At 33.8% G+C, this 26,597-nt stretch overlaps 1 protein-coding gene and 1 pseudogene across 1 annotated transcript in view; both read right to left on the reverse strand.

Annotated features, from left to right (window-relative positions):
- The window catches only part of CNTNAP2 (contactin associated protein 2), a 1,946,973-nt gene that overhangs the window by 1,245,853 nt on the left and 674,523 nt on the right, over positions 1-26,597 (reverse strand). The gene's annotated exons all lie outside the window — the stretch shown is intronic.
- Positions 839-24,661, reverse strand: LOC132015214 (large ribosomal subunit protein uL11-like; annotated as a pseudogene).

Here is a 26,597-nt window from a genome sequence, read left to right on the forward strand (position 1 = left end):
AAAAGAATGTATTCAAATGTCTTGTTAATTATAAAACAGCATATGAAATAGCTTATAATGTACGAATCTTAGGTAGAGAGAACAAAGGGAGAAAAAAATATCACCTCTTTCAGCACAGAAATAGATAATATAATGCAAAAGCTATAAAACAAATTCATTTATATTAACAACATTTTGTTAATATAATTAATATTTATATTATATAGAATATATATAATATACAGTATAAATATGTATTTATATAATATATAACTTATATAATATATATTAATATAAATTAATAATTTATATTAACAATATACCTATAATAGCCCAAATCTCCTATGTGTAAAACATTCTTATGGGCCATACATGTATTTTTCTCTACCAGTTTGTCACTATTATCTGTCGTAACTTTTCCTGTGAATGAATGAATATATATATATACACATAGAATCACAAAAACCTGGGTTTTGTTCCAGCATATACAGATTAAAGTTTCAAAATCTTCAAGATTTCAAAGTCTTCAAGAAACATAGTTTCAAGTTTCAAAGTCTTCAAGAAACATACATTCAGAAGTGTATAGTTGGAATGTTTTTGCAGATGGTCATTTTATCCACTAAAGTTTTATAGTTTACATAGAAATAAATGAATCAATATAGGAATTACATCATTCCTAGTTTCCTGTCTGGCAAGAAGTTTGGTGAATGAGGGCTAAATGTTTGAAGACTAAATAGGTAGTGGCCACCACAACAAATTATACTTTCTCATCTCTCATCTCTTAGGCCAAGGTAAAAATATCATGGTGAATTAGCCAAGTGAATCACAGAGAAGCACAAAGAAACAGACTATGAGAGACCTATGAAGAGGTCCCATAGAGGGGACCTATTGAAGGGGTGTTTGGAGAGAGCCCAGCAAAGAGGAACCAAGACCAGACGAGCTCATCACCTTGGCAGTCAGGGAAGAGGAAACCTTTATAAAGGGGCTCCTTCATTCCAGGTTGAGCTGCTGCACCTGACGCCATGTGAAACAGAAATGGGCCATTGTCCCCAACCCTGCCCAAACTGCAAATCCATGAGCAAATGAATGTTTTTGTTTTGAGCTACTATATTTTGGGGTCGTTCAATATGCAGCAGTAGATGACAGGAAATCATACTTTTCCTCAAAATATCAATAGATGGGTAGAAGTAGCAATGAGGATTAACTTGTCTCTTTACATAGACAAGTTTACAAGTCTATGTAAACTTGTATCACAAAATTGACATCAATACAAAATTAGTGATACTTACAATACAGGGATAAACAATATAGATGAGTTCTTGTGCCAACCTCATGGATAAGTTGTGGCTTTCTAGAGTGCTCTGTTGACAAGGATTGTTATGACAGCTGGTTTCAGTGGGAAACCAGATTCTGATTGATTAGCACTATGTATTTGTCATTTACAGTCTCTAGGGATTTGCCTATTGGCATAGAGTCCAAGTTAGGAGACCCTCCACAATGTCATTTTACTATAAGAAGTTCACTAGAAAAAGAAGAACAGAAACTATTAAAATTCAGTCAGACACTTGGATTTGCCCAAGTCATATACACAGTTGGTATTTCAGCTCTGCTGACAATTTTTGTGAAATCTATCTTCTGAGTAATTTCTGACTTTCCCTCACCTAAGATATTTCACATTTCTAACTTATATGCTGGATAAAACATTATACAAATCACATCTTTTAATTCCATGATTCATATCAATTGATTATATGTGATCATAGTTAACACATTGCTGCCAGGGTCAGCAGTAGGCGACTCAGGTTCCCCAGGTTAGAAACAAAGTCCCTGAGACTTTCAAAACATTTAAAAAGTACCAAAAAATGTTACATTTCTCATATAAAGACTAATGTAAATATCAAGATTCATGGATTTTGGTTGGGTTTATTTACCTTTTAACCTTTATTAGCTCACATCCCACAGAACTTCTGATTACAAGTTATACATTGAAGAGCAAAAGTGGGAAATTAATCCTAACTGAATACATGAGGTTTGAAAGAAAAATGTCTCAAAAGATGCCATCTGTAGGTGAAATGGAAAAGATAAATGATAGTTGACAGGAAAAAGAAATTGGGAACCATTTCTGTGTTGAAAAGACAGTTTCTGGAAATGAAGATGAGCACGGAAGCCAGACTGAATCTTTCCTGCCTTTAACGGTCTGTGGGGCCTTGGGCAAATCACTTCAGTACTTCACCGATCTTCTCATTTGACAAACCAGGATAGTGATTGTAGATTTCAATGACCATTTTTTTTTTCAATGACCATTTTTAAGGGGCTGAGATAGTGTATATCATACTTTAGAAGTCTAAAGACATCCTATAAACGTGCCCTGGTCGAAGACAAAATTGGGACCCCATCTTTACTGTGTCCTTTTTTGGGATATGAAGAACCTTGGGACACAGGTGGCATTTTTATCTTCACTTTCAATGAAAGTTGGAACTTTGAAAGATAAAGGATGCTGTGGGGTGTGACTTTCTGGCTAAATTGCTAGCTGGCAGCACTTAATGTGATTTGGCTTTTGATCCCATGAATAAACACAGAGTGATAGGCACTTGGCTAGGGTACCTGAGAGCTTCTAATGAAGAGCAGAAAGAAAATGCCTGCCTGGAGACTTGCCAGTTTCATCAGTAAGACTCAGATCTAAATTAGAATCAGAATGAGGGGAAAAAAAGTCCCAGATAAAATTATACAACCAGATACCAAGAAGGATATGGGAATGATGAAGAAACTATAATCAAGGCAGACATGCCCAGTAATTTATATGATAATATAACAGGAAAGGGCTTCAGGGAAGCTGTCTATGGTCTCCGTTGTCTGTACACGAAGAATATGTGATGAAGAACAAAGTATTCTGCTTGTAACAAAGGAAGGTAAACATAAAATTATGAACACAATCAAGACTCAATGGTTAGGATTCAGCTAGAAACGATCAATGAGTATGTACTCTTTACTTCATATGGGAAGGCCAGTCAGAATGAAATAATTGATGACAAGTAATTTTTGTTCAGAAGGAAATGATGAGAGCATCAACTCAAAAGGGAGGAAGTATAAGCTGCTAGAATATCAAATGACATTCTAGAAAACACATATTTATGGGTCAGGCATACCCCCCCATTCTTCCATATCCTTCTTGCCACGTATCTGGGAGGCAAGCATTCACCGTCTTACTGCACACACGAGCCCACAAGTGGGAATCATCTGGTAGATATCTACCAAAAATAATGATGGTGCTGCAAGTTCTTGTGTCTGCTTATCCATTTGGAATGAAACATGAAAATCAATAGAAAAGGCAGAAAAGCAGAATTTGGTAGCTTTGAATGTGAGGTGGGATGACATTATCCAGGCATAAGAAATATTCTTCTTCTTTTTTTATTTTTTTATACTTTTTAGACAAGTAGAAAAAAAGTAGGTAGTAGAACCTGAGAGTCAGAGGAGTTTGGGGGAGTTAGAAAAGTAACACCAAAAACCTATGAAACCAACCCTTCTTGGGCTTCTGGTTTTAAATTCTTTCTTTTTAAAACAACTTAGACTTTAGGGCTGAGGGGTACGTGAAGATATAATCCATCATTTTTTATAAAGGCAGCCAGAGGGAAATTGCGTTAAGTTTGCAAAAACTTATCTTAGTGAAATTCATACTTGAATGCATCTATTCTTAGAATTTAGGAAACAAAGAAAAAGTGCACATATACACACATACACAAAGAGATAAAAGAGCATAATGAAATATGACAAGTCCTATCCTATACAAAGTAAGCAGAAGAATTACTGAAATGCTTAGTTTACAATTAATGCTGAAAAAAACAAAACAAAACAAAACCTCTCCGGTGATGCCAATTGTCACAACACTAATAAAGCACACTCTAAGAAGATATGGTAATTTAAAAAATGACACATATAATCACCTATGTTTTCTCCTTGGTTCTTTTCTCTCCCTGTTCAGCTGTGCTGCTTTCCTTGCACATAAGTCACTTCTGCAGGCAATAAAAAATTGCTGCAACTTTCCATGTAAGATTAAATCCTTAAAGGATTAGAGTTATCCATTCATATTATCTACACCTATCACTTATTGCTCCTGTGTTGTTCAGGGAGAGCTGAAGGGAACAGCTAGATTTAAACAATGGTAACATGTACATTTTTACATAGATAAATAAGGGCTTGTTTTGCCAAATTCTTGACACTTTTGAACTTCAGGAAATGCCGCACATTAATCTACTTATGTGTGACGTTCTCCATGCAATTATTTATGTTAGCCTATTCCCTCCTTGTTCTTGCTTCTTGCCACTAACTTAAGAATTTTTTTAAAAGATACTTTTCTTATGCCAAAGAGGGAAAAGGGCTTTGATAGACACTGAACACTTTTTTTTGGAAAGATTAACAATATAAATGTGCATATATGTTAAGGGTAATATGAATATTTTGGAATGAAAATATAATTCCATTTTATTTACATTATTTATGCTTCCCCTGAAAAATCTTATTTCTCCTAATAATCACAAAACCGATCAGCACAAAGCTATGATAAATAGAGTGTAGTTAACATAAGTCATCTAAAAATTTTGCACATTTTCTCACATAAAACATCATTCTGGGGTCTGTGGGTATGATGATAAATGGGTAAAAAAATCTCCCTAGATGGCCATTGATCATAAGTGCTCTTCTGAGTTTATCAAAGGCAGTGATTAAACTTGCAGAAGCTTACCAATGCCCTAGAAGATAAGGCACTTTGATAGTGCCATGATAGAAAAATGCATAGCATTTTTTCACTCTTCCATTGCTCCTTGTCAGTTTCCCTTTCCCTTCCAATTTAGCTGCAACAGACCTGCAAATAAATATCATGCACGAAAGGGAGAGTTTTCCCCCTGTCACCATGATATACATATTACAAGGACAAAATGACTTCTCTCTACAACATTTCCCATTGCCGTTGTTCTGATTGACCTTTATAAATCTATTGTAGATAATCACGGTGTAATCCAAAACTTAACTATTGTCAAGCATATGGTAGGTGCTCAATAAATATTCACTGGCTAGGTTTTTGGTTGGTTTCCCTGCTTCTTCTCTTGTCTTTCTGTCTCATTCTCAACATGAGAGAGTGCTCCTTTAAAAATATAAATCAGATGTCACTCCCCAGTTTACAATTCTCTAATGAATTTCCCAATTATTTTAGAATCAATCTAAACTCCTATTTATGGCTTAATAAAGCTGTTTGTGATCTTGCTGCTACATCCTGTCCAAAACCTTTCTGAGCTACTCTCTCACTCCCAAGACTCTAGTCACACTAGACCTCATTCACCAAAGCCTTCCTCACCTCCAGAAATTGACTCTTTTCTCCCTCTGCCTGAAATTTGCTTCCTTTGGCTCTTGGCAAGGATGGCTCCCCCTTCCACCCTCTAGGACATAAATGAAATTCCATCTGCTCAAGGAACAGTTTCCTGACTCTCCCATCTAACTGGGTCTTACTACTCTCATTTACATCCCTCTGTTATTTTCTCCATGTAATGATGTGTGTGTGTGATAGTAGTGATTATTTTATATGCCCTCAAGTATTGCCATCTATTCATTTCTGCTAACTTAGTTTACCCTGAAATAATCTAGCAATCGTTCCTGTCATCATCAGCACTATCTCCATGTAATTTGCAAATCTGCTATCTGGAAAAGTTGAATTCAGGCCAGCTGTTTGTCTAACGGATGTATTGCCAATGCCTTGAGAAACTTCTGGAATCAAGTAAAACTTTAATAAGATAGTTATTTAATGAATGAGTGAATTCGTTACGACAAAAGTTAATAAGTAAAAACTATTTTTATAGTCATGAAAGAATTAAACTACACATTCAGAAAATCTATTATTTTATTTCTTGTCTCACTCTTGGTCACATCTATTAAATTCTTCTTATAATCTGGTCTTATTTCTTCTGACACAATATGGAATCCTTCTTCATATCTTTAATCAATTAGACTCCCTGAATCTCAGTTCTCTGGCCCCATATTTATTACATGTTTTTACACTTGAAAAGCTAAATTTTAAAACCTTTTAAAGGCAGACTTATCATTAAAAATTAATACTGTCATCTTTAAATTCATATTATCAGAGTAAACAAAATGATTTCTCAAGATCTTTTTCTTACATTTTTAACATTATTTCTGTGGTTCCATGGTAGTACATTTCCATCAAATGTCTGTTTTTCTTTGGGTCCACAATCTCATTTCTTATGCTATTAAAGATTAAGCTCCGGGATCCCCAAATATAGTAAGCAATACCTAAAATATCACCTATCTCTGAAACCTGATCTGATGGCAGAAAAATCTATAACATAAAGAAAATAGGAATATTTTTGTATACATATTTTGCTGTAGATTAAGCCTTGGCTTACTTTAGGGCCTTGGGGTCAGGCAGACAGACAAGGATTCTCCCTCAGAGCCTACATTTAAGTGGGTACTATGAACAATAACCAGAACGGCAGTAACAATACACACGGGCATGTGCACACACACACACACAGATCATTACATGGAGAAAATCTTATAAGCCATGAACTGAATGTTTGTGCCTCCCACAAATTAATATGTTGAAGCCTTAATATGATGCTCTTTGGAGGAGGGGTCTTTGGGAGATAATCAATGAAGATGCCATGATGGGATTATAAGGAAGAGGAAGAGAGCTAGCCCCTTCTCTCTCCAGTAGGAGGATACGAAGAGAAGTTGGCTGTTCATAAACCAGGAAGGGGGCTTTCACCAAAACCCCAAGCATGCTGGTGCCCAGATCATCAGGGTTCCAGCCTCCAGAACTATGAGAACTAAGTAGAGAAATGTTTGTCACAGCAGCACAAACTAAGAACTAAGACTGCATAGCATAAAAGGTACATATATATACATACATATATGTATATATATGTGTGTGTATACATATATATTATACACACATATATTACACATATATGTATGTGTATATATATAATTCTACTCTTATATTAAACTTTAGGTAAAAAAAAAAAGTTTAGATCCATTTAGTATTTACACAAATAGGGCTGAAATGAATTAGATAAAAAAATTGAGTTGCACATATATTATTTAGCTTAGTTTACATTTTGATATGATATACTGTAAGTACTAAGTACCCTTTTCTCATTCACCAATAAAAGTATATTATTATTTTAGTGATTGAAATTTCACATTATATGAGGGTTTCTGTCCAGGGAAAAACGTAGACATTTGGAAATGCTTGTGTTCTAGGCATGTGGTATGGACTTTATGATACTGACTAAAGGAACAGACTCATAGCCCTACTATTTAACTCATTCATGTGCAAACATTCATAGGTACTCAGATCCATAGAATTCTAATACTTAACATATAACTGAATCCTTTCATGAAAACAATAATTCACAGCATTCAATAGATGAATCACTTCACAAAAATATGAACTCAACTCTCTCTTTTGTAATTATGTGATTTTTTAAAAGATTTATTTATTTGAAGAGAGAGAGTGAGCACAGAGAGGGTGAGAGGGAAAAGCAGACTTCCTGGTGAGCCCGGTGAGCAGAGAGTCTGATACAGGCCTTGATCCCAGGACCCTGAGATCATGACCTGAGCCAAAGGCAGACACTTAACTGATTGAGCCACCCATGTGCCCCTCATTATGTGATATATTTTTATAACCACAAACAAAATTGCAGGCCATTCCAATATGCTCTTTCTGGAGTCTATTAGTAAAAACAGAAGTATCCTACAGCTGACAGATACAGGAGAAAAACTAGTCATCCCTGCAGAGTTTCTTTTGGTTCTATTTCTAGGTTCCAGAAAAGAAGTTAAAAGGGACCTGTCTGGAGACCTTCCTCCCTCATTCCTTTGAAACCGTGACACAATTTTAATTTCCATAAATCACTGATTACCTAATTTTATCTAAAATTTCATTGAACATACTATTGGCTAGGCTACTAACATAAATATGAGTCTGTTACTGGCATAATAATCATGAATTAGATGAATGCTTCCATGGAAAATGTTCTATTTACCTGATTAAAGTTCATTGAACATCAGTATTAATCAGGATAGGTCATGAACTATGGCTTAAAAAAAAAAACTAAGATAATAAGTGATGCTTTAAATATAAATGAATTATTTTACATATTAGCAGAAAGCAGAACTTAAGTTAACATGTTCTCCTTTAGCTGATAGTAGTAATTCTCAGAAAATAAAATGTTTTTCTGGGTATTAAAGTGGTAGTTTTCATAGGAAGGTATCCCAAGATAGTTTTTATTCTCCTTATATAATCCCCAGAACAACTAGATTTATTTTAATTTAGAAATTCATAGCAATGAAGACAAAATTGGTAGGAATCCAGCAAATACATGTGTCTCTACTGCTCTGCTTCCCTTGTCTCAAATCCATAAACATATGCTGCCAACATGCACACATTTTGTGGGTGGGGGGCAGGGGGGCAGTGGGGCGGTATGGGGAAATCACAGGCTCAACTCAGGGAGCCGCAGAGGAAGAGAGAGAATCTCAAGCAGGCCCCACACCCAGGGTGGAGTTGAAAGCAGGGCTCGATCCCAGGATGCTGAGATCATGACCTGAGCTGAAATCAAGAGCTGACGCTTAACTGACTAAGACACTCAGGTGTCCCTTGCTTGCTTTTTTTTTTTTTTTTTTAAGATTTTATTTATTTATTTGACAGAAAGAGACACAGAGAAAGAGGGAACACAAGCAGGGGGAGTGGTAGAGGGAGAAGCAGGCCCCCCACTAAGCAGGGAGCCTGATGCAGGGTTGGATTCCAGGACCCTGGGATCACGACTAAGAGCCGAAGGTAGATGCTTAATGACTGAGCCACCCAGGTTTCCCCACCTTGCTTGCTTTTAATCACTAGTATCAAGTGAAGGCTTTAAGGATATTCAGTTCTGCTTTTTGAGAATATATACGGACCTAGATTTCTCTGAATATTATGAACAATAAGACTCTTCCCTGAGTTCTACCCTAGGCACCATGATTAAAGCCTTAGATAAGGTGAACAAGAATCACAAACTTTCATTTCTCTAGTATTATCTCTTCAATTTCAAGCTTCCTATTCTAGAAAGTCTTCATTTTGTATTTAATGACACACAGTTTGTAAAGTTTGTAAAAATGATCTAGATTTAACTTAAATCTAAACTCAATGTTCAGTTCAAGTTGTTTAAGGCAGGATTTGCTCATTCATATTTGTGAATTTTTATGTATCTTCCTGTCAATTTGAGTAATTTAGGATGTGTTTTTTTTCTTGGTTTTTAAAAATTATGGAATATTTTTCTGTTGTTTTCACTGTTGGAACTACAAATTAGCTAACTCTGGAATTACTGTATAGTAGATGTTTCCCCTCAGTATTCCATAGATCTTTCTTCCTTATAAACTATCATCTAGTAGCGTGGAGAATTTTTTTTAGTAATTTCTTTTTACACCTTTTTTTTTCCAAATTTTTGAGAATTTGTATACTACCTTTCATCCATATTGGACACTTTTGTGAAATAATTTCTTTTTCTAATTCAAAAGGTGTGAGTTTCGTTCTCACGATTTATTTTTCTTGAAACAAAGTTTTCAATAAGAGCACTCTAAAATCTATTTCATCCCCAGGATTATTTCATATGCTGTCCACTGGATGGCAGTTCAAAAAGAACATATTTGGCCCAGATTTCTGGAAGGATTTTTTTCAAAGAGTTCCCGGGAATCTAGTTAGTTCTAATAATTAGTTGGATGGTAATAAAAATAATTCTTTTTAAACATCTCTTGAAAATTAATTTTGTTCACTTCATAGCTTCAACAAATTTAGAAATATCATTTGAAAGCTGCTGATTTATTATGCAAATACAAAACCAGAATTTGCGAACATATTTCCTAAGACATTTCTAAAGTTATTAAGTTGTTATGAATCTGAGGATTATATTTTATTCCCTAAATCTTTTCAGACACCAGAATGAAATACATTAAATCAAATCATAAGCCCTCTGTGGGCATTGCAGTTTCAAATACGACAAAAAAATAATTTATCCTTCCACTAATATATAAATAAGAAAACCAAGATGACAAACATTTCCTTTTTATTTTTTTAACTTGTAGACCTAATTGTTAAGAAGGTATTAGAAAATACTTTCCTCAAGCCTCCTGTTTGGGTAATGAGGGAAAGCATAATGAAGTGATAAACAGCTCAATATCTGGCCTCTCTGTCCAAACTCCAACTCTACTGTTCAGTAGAAATTTCAATACTGGTAAGTTTCTTAAACTATCTGTGCTTCAGTCCTCATATTTGGGAAATGAGAGTTTTGAATTCACAGAGTATTTATAAAAATTAAATAAGCTAATTCCTGTAACACACTTATAAAAATGTCTGTAACATAGTTAACCTCAATAAATATGTATTTTATTATTGCTATTACAATTTTGGTATAAAGTACAAGAAAAATCATAAAAAAGAATAATGAAGAATTGATTCTTTTTAATGATTTATTAAGTATAATATTAAAAATACCTTAAAATGTTCATTAACATGATATATTAGAGTTCAAATATTTTATACAAACATGCATTTAATTTTAATTTTAAAAGTCAAGAATAACTTTAAATGTTCTGGAAAAGGATGGAAGTAGAGCTTATTTTTTTAAAGATTTATTTATTTATTTGACACATAGAGAAAGAGTGCGCATAAGCAGGGGGAGCAACAGTGGCAGAGGGAGAATCAGGCTCTTTGCTGAGCAGGGACCCCAACCTGGGACTCGATCCCAGGATGATGGCATCATGACATGAGCCAAAGGCAGACATCCAACTGACTGAGTCTCCCAGATGTCCCCAGAAGAGCCCATTTTCTATGCCAACACCTACCTTCTGGTAGTAGTGAATAGAATTTGTAAGAGTTTTTTTAGATTAACTCAAGTGTGCAGTGATTGACAAGTGTGATGCCTGCCACAGGATAATGGAATGGAAGCACAGACCTGGTTCATCAAATCTATTAATGTATTTACTGGCCATTGTATTTCATCCAACAAATCAATCAATCTATCTATCTATCTATCTATCTTCTATCTATATTTCAATTCTAGTGTAGTTAACATAGAGGGTCATATTAGTTTCAGGTGTACAGTGTAGTGATTCAACAATTCCTGATAATGAATGATGTTAAACATCTTTTCATGTGTCTGTTGGTCAATCTGTATGTCTTCTTTGGAGAAATGTCTGTTCATGTCTTCTGCTTATTTTTAATTGATTTATTTTGGGGAGTGTTGAGTTGTGTCACTTCTTTATACATTTTGGATACTAACCCTTTATTAGATACGTCATTTGCAAGTATCTTCTTCCATTTAGCAGGTTTTCTCTCAGTTAAGTTGGTTGTTTCCTTTGCTGTGCAGATTTTTGTTTTGATATAGTCCCAGTTGTTTATTTTTACTTTTGTTTCTCTTCCCTCGTAGCCAGATCTAGATAGATGTTGCTACAGCAATGTCAGAGAAATGACTGCCTGTGCTGTCTTCTAAAATTTTTATGGTTTCAGGACTCACATTGGGGCCCTTAATCCATTTTGAATTCATTTTTGTGTGTGGTTTAAGAAAGTGGTCCAGTTTCCTTTTGCATGTAGCTGTCCAGTTTCCCAACACCATTTATGGAAGAGATTGGCTTTTTCCCATTGCATATTCTTGCCTCCTTAGTTGAAGATTAATTTACCATACAATCGTGGCTTTATTTCCAGGCTTTCTATTCCACTCTATTGAACTGTGTGTCTATTTGGAGGTCCGTACCATTTGTTGTGATTACTACAGCTTTGTAACATAACTTGAAGTCTGGAACTGTGATACCTCCAGTTTTGTTTTTCTTTTTCAAGATCGCTTTGGCTGTTGGGTTTCTGTGGTTCCATACTAATTTAAGGTTTGTTTGTAGTGCTATTGGTATTTTGATAGGGATTGTATTTAATCTATAGATTGCCTTGGGGAGTATAAAAATTTTAACAATATTTGTTCTTTCAATCCATGAGCATGGGATGTCTTTCTACTTTGTTGTGTCTTCTTTAATCTCCTTCATTAATGTTTTATAGTTTTCAGAGTATAAACCTTTCACCTCTTTAAGTTTATTCCTAAGTATTTTATTATTTTTTGCAATTATAAACGGAGTTGTTTTCTTAATTTCTCTTTTTGCTGCTTCAATATTCCAACGAATGTTTATTAAGCAGTTACTATAAGCCTTCCATGGTTCTTGGTTTGAATATGTGACTGGAAGCATAGCAAAGCTCTTTCCTTTATAAAGCTGATATATTATGTTAGGGAAGATAGGTGTTAAACAAATGAACAAATAACGTTCTCACAAGATACATGTCATAAAACAAAAATGTGAGTAAGGTGTGGGAGGAACTAGAGATATATTGAAGGGACGAGCCAAAGCTGCTTTAAGCAGTCGTGTTTGAATAGGAGTGGGAGGCTAATGAGGATCCACAAGAAGGGCAATCTAGAGCAAAGGTCACAAGGCAGGAAAAAGCTGCTTTTCTCAAGAGATGAGCATCAGAACGTTGGTGTGCTTAGAGTCAAGCGAAAAGTGAGGAGAGAAGAAATGATGTCAGGGGAACAGACACCAGCCAACTTATGAAGGCCCTGTGAAGAGCTTGGATTTTTATCCAGAGGATGAAGTTAAATTGTTGAGAGTTTTACAAAGAGAAATGGCAGTAACGGATGTATGTTTTCAAAAAGATTATTGCCTCCTAACTCCTAGTTATACCATCTATTCCTAACATACTGTCAGGGCTGGCATAACCTCATTAACAAAACCAGCAATAGCACTCAGAGAGGGTGAGGGGCCAAAAGAATCTAATTTGGGGTTCCCTAAATTACTAGAGAAATGAATGGAGGATGGTAGAAAAAAGATAATATATTATCACCTTCTCCCTTCCTCCACTTTCCTCCCCAGGGTTATCTGCTGGCCAAATTCAAAGAGAAACTTGAGGACAATGGAAGTCAATTAACATAATCCATGGAAGTCAGCTCTTACCTAGATATGTGGGTGATATGATACATAGCAGACCTGGATGAACAAATGAAAGGTATTTACAACTCGGAGTAGGGTGATAGACTTTGCTTTAGCAGCTGTAATCATTCAGGACTGAGAACAGATATCACAAACACTCCAAAATTAAAAAAAAAAAAAAAAAATCAACTGTTTCTGCAGGAGCCATTTTAAATTGCAACAGTAATGTTGTGAATCCTTTCCTATGTATTATATCAAACTTTTTATTATGAGTTACTTCAAGTGTACAAATAATTATTAAAAATGATGCATGTGCATCTTAAAACAATATGCTGGAGAGGAATAATTAATGAAATGTATACTATGAAGAGGGATTGACTGGTTTAATAAAAATAATTCATAGAATTTCCAGTTGTCATTCTGTCCAGTAATGAACTGAGAATCCGCCAAAACAGAAAAATTATCATGGAAGGTGACATCATAAAAGGCAAACAATTTTCAAATAACCTTGCACCATGCAAGGTAATCCAAATAACACTAAAAGCTGTAAAATTTTAAAATTCCATTCCTATCTTTTAATAGCTGGAAAAATTAGTTTATACGTTCTCTTCATTAACTTTCCTGTTCCTTTCCTGTTCCTGTTTTTGGATGCAGTGTTTTTATTATCCTTTGCTTGATAATCAAGCTCATTCTTACACAAAATACATAATAAGAGTCTGAAATCTTTAGTCAGATTGAGCATATGTTACTTTTACCTCTTAGATTTTGATGTCATCAGTGAAAGCCAAACACCATAGTAGCTAAAAATGAAAAGTTACAAATATACCAACAAGTGGAATGGTGAAATATGAAAATAAAATAACTTATTTTTATACTAATTTTGCTTAATTTTCTGTTTAAGCCAGAAGAAGCGTATGTATGGTTCTATTAGAGAAAAAAAGTTCTATTTTCTCCAGTCTTTCTGAATCTTTCATACTCTTTGGGTCAGCAGTGCATAATGTATATTGGATTAATATTACAATTGGGTCAATATAAAAGTGATCTAGTGGGTGATACTGCAACCTAAGGATACATGTTTTAAATCTGATATTTCTAGAATGGTTCCTGGCACAAATTTAGAGTTTATTAAATGGTTGTTGAAGGCATGGATAATATCAAAGGATCAGAAAACATTTTCAGGCACAATGAAGTTACAATTTTCCTATAAATACACTAAAGTTTTAGCCAAAATAAATATCCTCATAGGGTAAAGAAATTTTTTTATGATATAGTTTTAGTTCCTTCGTTTTACATAATATCAATTGCACACTTTTTGAATCTGAAATTATAATCACAATAATGTGACAAGTAAGTTTTCTATACTAGGAAGTTGTTCTAAATGGAAAAGACAGGAACAGAGTTACACAAGTGATTTTTGAAATCCAACTTAATGTACAGAGCAAGAGTGAAGAACGTGTCCTGTGAGGTTTATCAGAAGTATTTAAACCACAGTAAGAACATAATAACCAGGGTCTCTGCTGCCCTCAGGCCTGAGGATATTCAGTGAAGCAAGGATGGACTGGGCCAACATCTCACAATTTCTCTTTGCGTCAAATAGATCTAAGTTCTTAGAATACCAGCTCATCTGACTGTGGTTTCTTATGGGTTCTGTCAAAGCAAAAATTGCACTGAACAAAGGTAAACAAGAAAAGAAGTCTATTGCAATCCTGAAGAGAGGCTAAAATACAGTTTGAGCTCAACCTCCCCAAAAGAGCTAGAATATTTATAAAAGTCAGAGTGATGGGTATAGATCTTAGGCCACTTGGGTTTGCTAATTGACTGTAATCCTCCCCCAAAACAAAAGTATATTTTCTCCTGTCTTCATAACTGGAGGTAGTTTAACACCTTGAAGTAAGGGGCTCAACTAAAGTTGGGCACCCCACTCTCCGAACTGAAACTGGGAGACGGCCTCTATCACCCTTGATGCTTACAGTTCAGAGATGACAGTCTTGGGTTGCAAAACTGGTCTCTTGCTAGTTTTGCAAGATTTATATCTCAAAGGTACACAGAAAGAATTTACAATAACAAGTTTTTTAAAGTAAATGCTCCATGAGAAAGGAACCAGGGCCTAGAGCTAGGAAGAACGCTGTCTAAAGATCAGTCAAACTCAACCATTCTCTTACACCAGACACAAAGATAAATTCAAAAGGATGAAAGACCTCAACGTGAGACAGGAATTCATCAAAATCCTAGAGAAGAACAAAGGCAGTAACCTCTTTGACATCAGCCACAGCACATTTTTTAAAGACATGTCTCCAAAGGCAAAGGAAACAAAAGTGAAAATGAACTTTTGGGACTTCATCAAGATCAAAAGCTTCTGCACAGCAAAGGAAACAGTCAACAAAACAAAGAGTCAACCCACAGAATGGGAGAAGATATTTGCAAATGATACTACAGACAAAGGGCTGATATCCAAGATCTATAAAGAACTCCTCAAACTCAACACCCAAAAAACAGATAATCATGTCAAAAAATGGGCAGAAGACATGAACAGACACTTCTCCAAAGAAGACATACAAATGGCTAACAGACACATGAGAAAATGTTCATCATCATTAGCCATCAAGGAAATTCAAATCAAAACCACACTGAGATACCACCTTACAACAGTTAGAATGGCACAGATTAACAAGACAGGAAACAACAAATGTTGGTAAGGATGTGGAGAAAGGGGAACCCTTTTACACTGTTGGTGGGAATGCATATTGGTACAGCCAATATGGAAAACAGTGTGGATATTCCTCAAAAAATTAAAAATAGAGCTACCCTATGACCCAGCAATTGCACTACTGCGTATTTACCCCAAAGATACAGACGCAGTGAAAAGAAGGGCCATTTGTACCCCAATGTTCATAGTGGCAAAGTCCACAAGCACCAAACTGTGGAAAAATGCCCTTCAACAGACGAATGGATAAAGAACATGTGGTCCATGTATACAATAGAATATTACTCAGCCATTAGGAAGGATGAATATCCAAGTTTTGTATCAACATGGATGGGACTGGAGGAGATTATGCTGAGTGAAGTAAGTCAAGCAGAGAGAGTCAATTATCATACGGTTTCACTTACTTGTGGAACATAAGGAATAACATGGAGGACATTAGGAGAAGGAAAGGAAAAGTGAATTGGGGGAAACTGGAGGGGAAGATGAACTATGAGAGACTATGGACTCTGAGAAACAAACTGAGGGTTTTGGGAGGGGTGGGGAGATAGATGACCCTGGTGGTGGGTATTAAGGAGGGTAAGTATTGCATGGAGCGCTGGGTGTACATAAAAAAATGAATCTTAAAACACCAAGATTAAATAAAATTAAATTAAAATTAAAAATAAAATTAAAATTAAATAAAAATAAAATTAAAATTAAAAAATAAATAAAATTAAATTTTAATTTAATAAATAAAATAAAATAAATATTTATTTATTTTATAAATAAATAACTTTGTAAAATAAATTTATAAAATAAATAAATACAATTTAATTTAATTTTTAAAAACTAGATACATAAGATCAAATTAAACCCAAGCAAACAAAATAAGAGAAATAATAAAGTTAATATCAGAAATAATTTTAAAAAGTAAAGGTCAGTTAGGCTGAGGGGAAGCTTAAGATTCTCTTGGTAAGTCCCTAAGACATAACCTGGCTAATGCCAATGTCCTCTTTATAAGAGAATTACTCATCTGAATCCCTTCAGTTCTGAGTTTGGGTAGATAGAAAAAGAAAATTCAACTGCTCATGATCATTATGTACATATGTGATAAACTGCCACTTATAAACTCAGTCTCCATTCATTTCTGCTTTTCTATGCTAGAGTCTACCAATGCCTTTCACATCACTATTGAATTAGTCAGTTATTCACTCATTATAAGCAAATAAAATGTAAATTGGGGGTGCCTAGGTGGCTCCATCACTTAAGTTTCTGACTCTTGATCTCAGCTCAGGTTTTGATCTCAAGGGGGTTGTGAGTTCAAGCTCCATATTGGGTCTATGCTGGGTGTGGAGGCTACTTAAAAAATAAAAATTTTAAAAATGTAAGTTGACTACAAAATGAAATCACACACACACACACAGGTTAGAGTAATTCTAATGAGGAGAAATCAATAAGAATGATAACATAATAGGAATTTCAAAATTAAATTATATGAATATCAAATAATCAAAAGAGTTAATTGGAACAACTGCTAGTGCTCTTAAATTTTTTTGTAAAAATGGTTTTCATTGTGAAATGCTGCAAAAGCAGAATAAGACATTATGTTATCAATTTTATTGCAAGAATCATGTCAAAACTTGAGAGAAAATTTGAAAAATTAGTGTATAGCTAAGATTACAAACAAAATTCTGTTATAATTTGTTTTATTTTTCCAGACTAAGTTCTAATGGACCCTCTTCATTTAATGATGCTACATTGTGAATTCACTTTAATGGACTTTTCCCCCAGACCTGATACCTTCAGTATCATATATACACATTTCTAATTCCTAGCCTCAGATTCCACCTTCACAGTTGGTATCTCCATCTTGCATTGTCATTTCTCCCCCAAGTGAAAAGTGGTTCTTATTTTGGTGCATTTAATTGATACTTTACCAAGAAATCTACTTCTTTCTTAGTTTTCCTGAAATATTATAATTCTTTAAAAAAAGAGAAACCCCTGACTTAATACCATCAGCCATGTCCAAAATATACATATTTGTAACTAATATTTTAACAGTGATGACAAAAGAAAAGATTCTACTTATGTGGCTTTTAGAAATATGAAGTTTAAGAAAAATTATTAATACACCAACATTTGAAAAAGGACAGGACCTATACCCTCTGAGATCATGTCCTCTTCCAATTATAATCGTGGTACCCTGGGCTTATGCCCTCACCCTTGCATATGCTGTCATACAGAAGTTAGGGAACTTCTTGTAGTTCCCTACACAAGGTATATATGCTGTTGTCTGAGCTTACAATTCTTCACATACACCCCATTCCCTAGTCCCTTGATCATAATTTAGATCCTCTGGGACTTCACCTCCAAACCAAAAGGATCACTGTGCAGCCTCTGAATTACATATACCTTTAAGGTCTCACATTTAACCTTTAAGGTTCACAAAGTACCCAATACACAGACGGTAACTAATTAGTATACTTGTTCAACGAAAGTCTATAAGGGCAACAGAGAAACATGGTACATCCTTTGAAATAACTAAAAGAAGAGCCAAATCAAGCTGTTGAAAAGAGATGATTTCAGAAGAAATGAAAATAACAGAATGAATAACACAGACACTATTTTTCCAGCAGCAATTCATTTTAGTGCCTTCTTTCTCTGTGACAAAATCTTTCCCCTGCTTCAAATTATTACTGTGTGTGTGTAGGGAGGCGTGGGCAGGAGTGGGAAGGGTTGTCTCCATTTATAATTAGTTTAGACCATATCCATGCACAGCAAGGGTTAACAGTCACATAGGAAAGTCATGGTCTAAATGTACCTGCTGCACTGAAAAGACATCAAGAATTCTCCACTGCTTGGAGTTTAAATCAACAATTACTTAAATGTTTGTTACCTGTGAGCTGCCTAAGGATTAGGAATGAGGGGTCTGGCACAATTTCTCATGGCTCAGAATATTGGGACAAAGCAACTAGTATTTATAAGTAAAGTGGAAGGATTATGTTGGAGTAGCTATGTATAATGTTCCCATTTGAAAGAAAGATAACTCAAACATTGGTTAAAATGTGTTTTTCCCTTGACAATACTCTGCAGGAAAACAGAGACACTGAGTCATGTGTCCTTCTATCACATTTGCTTAAATAATAAAGATAATATTCTTAAGACCATCACTTATGTATATGAAAGAACTTCAGTGAGCATTTTATCCATACAGATCTTCTAAGATAGATGTTAAGCCTTCTAGTATTATCTCAGACTGTACATGCAATGTATTTGACAGTTATTTTGATATGTTTGGGATACATTCACACCTTCCAACTAAGCATGCACGACTCAATTTGGAGGCCTTAAATAAGCTCTCAGTATTTCTGAGAGCTAATTAAAGCTTCATTATTAGTACAACAGCCGTACCACATTACTAGCTTGATAAGAAACCCAATAACTGACAATGCCTGTGTAGGGCTTTGAACTGACACTTATAATTAAGTTGCATGGAACCCACTGCCCTCTAGAATCTCTTCTTTAACGAGAACACAAAATGGTAAGCATGAAGTGCATGGCTGATTTATGTTAAAGTACAGGCAAAGCCCAGATTCTGTCACTCATTTTCAAAGTTTTAAACTTTTCTTTATGGCAAGAAACATACTTATATTTGAAACACATATTTTTGGTATCAAGCTTTTATTTAAATTCAGGTTATTGAAACACATATCCTTAAAAATTTACTTTTGGGGAGGAGATTATATATATATATATATATACACACACACACACACACACATACATACATATATATTACCCCTTTTTCTTGTGATACTGGTTTCATACAGATGGATGACAGATCTTCCAATAAAGAATTCAATTTATTAAATAAATGAATCTAATAATTTAAGCTGTCTAAATGGGAAGAGAGATAAGTACTAATATAATTAACTGTCTTTTTTTCTATTGATAAATCCTTAACAGCTACTTTTTAATATAAGCTAGCATCCCCTCATCAGCCAACATTGCTTCCAGGCAATTTTCACGCAGATATCCTATAGTGTATTATGGGAATGTCAATGAACTTTAATGTTATCTAGAACAAAACTTAATTAGGAAGGAAATTCTTTAGGGAACAGCAAATGTGATGTATCAAGTTGCAAAGCAAAGACTTACAGTTCTGTGTTACTTGTTTAAACTTATTTATGCTGATAAAACATATTAGAAGAAAAATATCCTACATTTTTTCCAGTTTCTCCATGCAAACAGATTACTGTTAATGATTTAAGATATTTTTAAATTAAATTATAAATTATATTAATTATTACAAAATAATTCTGATGTTGCTATCTTACTAAAAAGATACTTTCTTGCAAATATCCTAAGAATATGAATGTCAAAGGTGAAAGTGATTGTCATGGAAACAGATAAATCTAGAAAAAAGTTTCCAAATAAGAAAATACTTCTTAGATAATGTTCCTCAACTCTCCTCTCAAAATACAGCAACTTATTTGATTGTGCCCAAGATACACTAACTTTTCTTATCTGTAACTATTCATATTAGCCCATCTTTGATGACTGAGCTAAAGCAGCTATTTAAGAAGTGGCATGAATAAACAAAATTAGTAAGAATTATGCCCTTAGGAGTCCTTATAAATATTTCTAAAATTTTGGGGGCACCTGCGTAGCTCAGTTGGTTAAGTGTCTTACTCTTGATTTCAGCTCAGGTCATGATCTCAGCAGGGTCATGAGATCCAGCACTGCACTGGGCTCTGTGCTGAGTGTGAAGCCTGCTTAAGACTCTCACTCTTCCTCTGCCTCTACTTCAACAGCACCTGCCCTCTGCTCATGATCGCTCTCTTAAAAAAAAAAAAAAATTGTATATATATTTCTAATGTTTTCAATCAATAGGTCCTTAACTCATCACGTATACATAAAATCACTCCTGAAATGCCTTGTTAAGAGATATGTCCTAATGGAAAATTTTATAATCCATTTCAAGCCATTTCACATACAAGTCTTTAAAATGAATGAGTCCACCTACTCATATATATTTACCGGCATATGAATAACCTGACAATCTGTGAAAATTATGCTTTTCTTAGACTCCTTCCCCCCTTCTGCTGAATGCATAATACAACTGTGTCATTCTTCTTATCCCAAACATTCAAGTATCTACTATCAGTCTAGAAGCTCATATTTTATTTAAGTGGTTGAGAAAGGTTATAATTCTTAAGAGCACTAAAATAGCAAAAAATATTTATATGCTTGTTTTTAAATACAATTTTTATTGTATCTGTTATTAATCACAACTCCTTTGATTAACACAATGTCAAAAATACTGGTTCTTTTTCATACTGCAAGAAAAATGTACCTAGAAATTTAAAATAATGATTTATTGCAGAACATTTAGTGTATGTATGTACCTTTAAGTGAGCCTGAGTGAGGAATGAACAGCCTTTGTTATCTACATGGGGCTTAAAAAATGATTATAAAATAAGCTTGTTTTAAAGATTTAAAAATAAAAGTGTATTTATTTTAAAGTCAGTGTACTCCTTAAAACCATTCCCTTAATGCTTGAGTTTTCTACATATCTTTCCAGATTTTATATTCATCTAGAGATAAAATAATTTATTTATAAAATCATATCATATATGATATTGCACTTATCTTTTTTCTGATTTTGTTTATTTATTTTTATTTTTATTAACATATAGTGTCATATGAGTGTACCTTTCTTTTTGTACTTAAGGCTATATCAAGGTTATGTTTCTATTGCAGTGTATAAAAAATTATCTCATTTATTGTTATCAGCTACATTATTTCCAACCATATGAGTAAACTGTAAGTTATTTCACAAAATTTTATTGATGGATAGTAGTTTCTAACTCTGCTCTGTGATAAATAATGCTTCATGACATTTATGAAAACATCTTTGAATACATGGATTTCTACAAATTACCTTTACAAAAGCTAAATCAGTATAAAAGGCATAAAATAAATATATTATTTATTAAATTAAAATTTAATTTATTTTTTAATTTTAATTTTATTTTTATTTAATTTTAATTTTTTATCTCATAGTTGCATAGAGAAGCACATTGAAGATTTCAACTTTTGTTACAACTTCAGCCAAATGCCAAATATAGGCCCAATTATATGTAAAGTCATGAAAAGAACTGTCCATCACAAATAAATGACATAGCACTACATTTTATTTTATTGTATTTTATTCATTTATTTATTTTATATTTTATTTTTGAAAATTTTACAAATTATTTTGAAATAATTAATTTTGTTTTGAACACATTTTTGAAAAATTTGTGGCAATGATAATACTATTGCTAACTTTTTAAATTTGGCACAACTTAATTAAATGTCAATCAATAATAAATTTGTATGTACTTTGTTTTGGGCAGGAATTAAACTAAGAATATTTTCCTCTCTAATCTCTCAAATATTAAATCTTCTGAACTCTATCATGTACTGAAACATGAAAAAAAATTAAATGGAAAATATTATTTAATTCAAAAGACACATACACAACCACCTAACATTTACGATTTGAAATCTTCATTTCCAGTGGAAAATTTTACTTTCATCTCAGCCTTTCCTTAAATCTGTACATGTACTTTAGATACATTAGCCTGAAGCCACACCAATTTTTAGTCATTAAGAAAGTAAAACAGGTAGATGGGACACTATCAGGGGGAAACACAAAAATCCTATGAAAAGTAGCAGTAAATTCAGTATGTAAAAAGATTTTGTTATTATATTAGGACAGCACCTCAGAGCGATAATAGAAATTGTTGAATTTTCTCAGAATGATATATTTGATAAGAAATACAAGGAGAATAATGTGTCATTTTGAGTCTTCTGAGAAACCAACATCAAGACACTATTAATTATGCAAGAGGTCATTGTTCATCTGGATACAAGATTTTGGCTAGATTCATATATTGTGAATATGCTTTCTCAGTCTGTGGATTGTACTTTCATTTCGTTAATGGTGGCATATGAAGAATAGTCATTTTCAGTATTTATGCATTCTTATCTATCAATTTTTCTTTTGTTGCTACTACTTTTTGTGTTCTAAAACACTGTTGACTCTTCCAAGATTGCAAATATTGTCTCCTATGTATTCTTCTAGAAGTCTAAAAACAGTAGCTCTGGGGCTCCTGAGTGGTTCAGTCAGTTAACCATCTACCTTCAGCTCAGCTCATGATCCCAGGGTTCTGGGATCAAGCCCCACATCAGGCTCCCTGCTCAGCAGGAGTCTGCTTCTCCTTCTCCCTCTGAACCTTCCTCCTGCCCATGTTCTCGCTCTGTCTCTATCTCAAATGAATAAATAAAAAAATCTTCAAATAAAAAAAATAACAACAGTAGCTCCTACATTTATTTAGGTGCAAGATCCATTTTAAATTAACTTTTGGATAGAGTGTGAGGTAAGGGTCAAAATGCATTTTCTCCATCTGCATATCATCATCCCAACACACTTATTGAATAGACTATTTTCCTCCCCTTTAAGTTATGTTGGTGGCTTTGTTAAAAATCAGTTATTCATACCTGTGTGGTCTGTTTATAGGTAGACAGTTTTGTACTCTCCACCTATATACTATATTTTTAGCTATACTACACTGTCTATATTAATATAGCATTAGAGCAATTCTTCAGATTCTTATAAACCTCTTTTTTTTTTTGCAAAATAGTTTTATATATTGTAGGCCTTTTGCAGTTACAGATAAATTTTAAATCATCTTGTAAATTTATTTTAAGGACTCCAAAAAAGACTGCTAGATCTATGACAGAAAATAATATTGTATCAACAGATCAATTTCCAGAGAATGAATAAATTAACAATAGTGTTTCTTCCAATCAATGAACATGATATATTTTTCCAGTTAGCTAGGTGTACTTTGATTTTGTACAGAAATATTTTATAATTTTATGTGTATAAATTGAGCATAATTTTGATATCTGTTAATATTGTAAGTCTTTGATGTTATTTTCAATGGTATTACTTTTATAACTACATTTTCCAAATATTTGATACTAACACATGGAGTTGATTTTTTTGTATTAATCTTGCCTACATCCTGTTACCTTGCTAAATTCATTCATTATTTAGACTAGTTTTCAAAGATTGATAAGAAATTTCGAAGTGAATAACAATATCATTTATAAATACAGTCAAATCTAATTCTTCTTTCCCAATCTGTATGTTTCCTTTTATTCTTGTTATTGATTGGCCAGCATCTTCAGCACAACAATGAATAAAAATGTGACAACATATCCTTGTTTGCAAATCGATGGGAAAACATTCTGTCTTTAACCATTAAATATTGCATTAGCCATAGGTTTTCATAGATGCTCATTATCATTTTGATATAGTTTTCTCTCTCTCTCTTTCTCTCTTTCTTTTTCTTTCTTTCTTTCTTTCTTTCTTTCTTTCTTTCTTTCTTTTTTTTTCTTCTTCTTTTTCTTGATTGTCAAATGATCCTTTATGGAAATAATTTCCTTTGCAGTTCTTAACCTGGCTGGATACTCCACTGCACCATTATCAATGTCATCTATGATGACATGGGGGGCAGAGCCATCAATGCAGATTGAGCAGTCCCGAGGATCTCCTTAATGGTTCCAGAGAGTTCTCTGGCTACAGATCAGTTCCACATCTGTTGGGCAATGTCAACAGTCTCATCAAAAGTGGTAATTCCACTGGGCTTAATGTTATCCTTCTTCTTTCTGTCTCTTGGCCATTCCTTGAGGGCTGTGGCAATCAGGCAAAGGCAGAAGGTACCACTCTGATTTGCGCCTGTCTGTTCTGACTGGTCAGTTTCATTCTAATCTCAGACCCTTCCACTTACCGGTTGCCTTGGCCATTTCATTACCAACCATTTTTGGAGACAGACCCCATCAGCTGATCTTTGGGGTGAGAGCAGATGTGGCACCAAATTTCCCACAGATGCATCTCAGGCACACAACTTTGATCTCTTTGTGGTTGAACTTAGGCCACATGGTAGTAGAGGTGGCTGGTGTCAGATGAACCTAGATTCGGGACAACGGAAGATAGCTGCACCTTTGTGTCCTTTGAGCCAAAAGTCAAAAGCTTCCCTTCCATTTTTGTTAAGTTATTTTATTGTCATTGGATGTTGGATTTAGTAAAATATATATATATGTATATATATATATATATATATATATACATATATGTATATATATATATATGAATTCAACTAATGCAGATCACTACATGTGATCATATGATGATCTCCATTCGTTGATTTTTTTTTCAATATTGAATCTATCTTGCTTTCCTAGGATAAACTGCACTTAGGCATAATCCTTTACCTCTGTATAAGTATTGTTGGATTTCATTTCCTAATTATATTTTGTGTCTATTATAAATACTGATATGTGATTTTCTTTTCTTGTGATTTTTGTCTGGCTTTCCTAGATATTCTAAGACCCTACACTATTAAAGAGGAGTGTAAAGATGTTGAATGACATTACATATTAAGAAAGACACTCTTTAAAATGTAGAACAGTAACTACCAAAAATGTTATTTACATTCTAGAACAAAGAATGGAATACGAAAACACTATAACTTCAACAACAACCTCAAATAAATAAAAAAGAGGGCAGAAAAGGAGGAAGGAAAAAAAAAAGCATTGAAAAGCACTTGATAAACATAGGTAAGCTTTTGGACATTTTGTTTAAGGTAGGTCTTATTTCTTGAATTAGTGTTCCCATTTTTTAATAGTTAACTAACTCCTTTCTCCTTAATTAGTCTGCAAGGATATATGAGCAAGCATTTTATCTTCAAACTGTCTTTAGAAACTATAAATTGCTAGCTCAGTATATGGGAAATTGTATGTGCTCAGGAAAACTTCTTTGTTTCTTCTCAAGGTTAAATACTTGGTTGGTGAATGTCTAGTAACAGGGGAGGAAAGCAAATAACATATTCTCTCATTAGGATTATATGTATTATATATTTTCATCCAAGTCTGATAATTCTTCCCTTAATTAGCCATCAGTGACTTTTATTGAATCACATTCTATATTTAATTAGTATTTTTGAATTGAAGCTATTCTCATTTTACAAGTTAACTGTAGAAATACCTTGTGGACATTTGACTAATATTTTAATTAAAGCATAGAGTCATATGAAAGACATACTTCTTATCTTGGATAATTGTCACCTACTGACAAATATTAAAGTTTTTAGTAGTATGATTATATAGTGGTAAATAAAGATTGTAGGCAAGTAATTATCTAATACTTTAATGAAACTCTTTCCTCCACTTTATTTTCTTGTGTTATTTATACCTCTATTTGAGCAAAAGAAATCTCCATGCAGTATAGTCATAAATACTTTCTGTTGAAAGGTATGCTTGGGGCGCCTGGGTGGCTCAGTGGGTTAAGCCACTACCTTCGGCTCAGGTCATGATCTCAGGGTCCTGGGATCGAGCCCCCCGCATCGGGCTCTCTGCTCAGCAGGGAGCCTGCTTCCCTCTCTCTCTGCCTGCCTCTCCATCTACTTGTGATTTCTCTGTGTCAAATAAATAAATAAAATCTTTAAAAAAAAAAAAAAGGTATGCCTAAAGATTTGAATAAGTGAATGTTTTAGCCGCTGTTTTTCTTTGAAATCCAGGGTCACTGTTCACTTTATATTTTCACATAATGACTGATCTAAAGAAAGATTTTTCAAGTTATCAAAAAAAATTTTATGGAAGATACATATTAAACAAGACCCCAATTAGTAAGTTCACTATTTCCATATTTAAGGCCAACTGAATGAGATCATATACAATGAGATTTCCATATTTAAGGCCAACTGAATGAGATCATATACAATTCAATGAGATCATATACAATAGCAACTAAGCAAAAATCTTCACGCTTAAAGTTTGCTCAAATGCAAGAGTGACTATAACCTATAACACTGGTTTA

This window comes from Mustela nigripes, chromosome 4 (genome assembly GCF_022355385.1).
Source record: "Mustela nigripes isolate SB6536 chromosome 4, MUSNIG.SB6536, whole genome shotgun sequence".
Lineage (NCBI taxonomy): Eukaryota > Metazoa > Chordata > Mammalia > Carnivora > Mustelidae > Mustela > Mustela nigripes.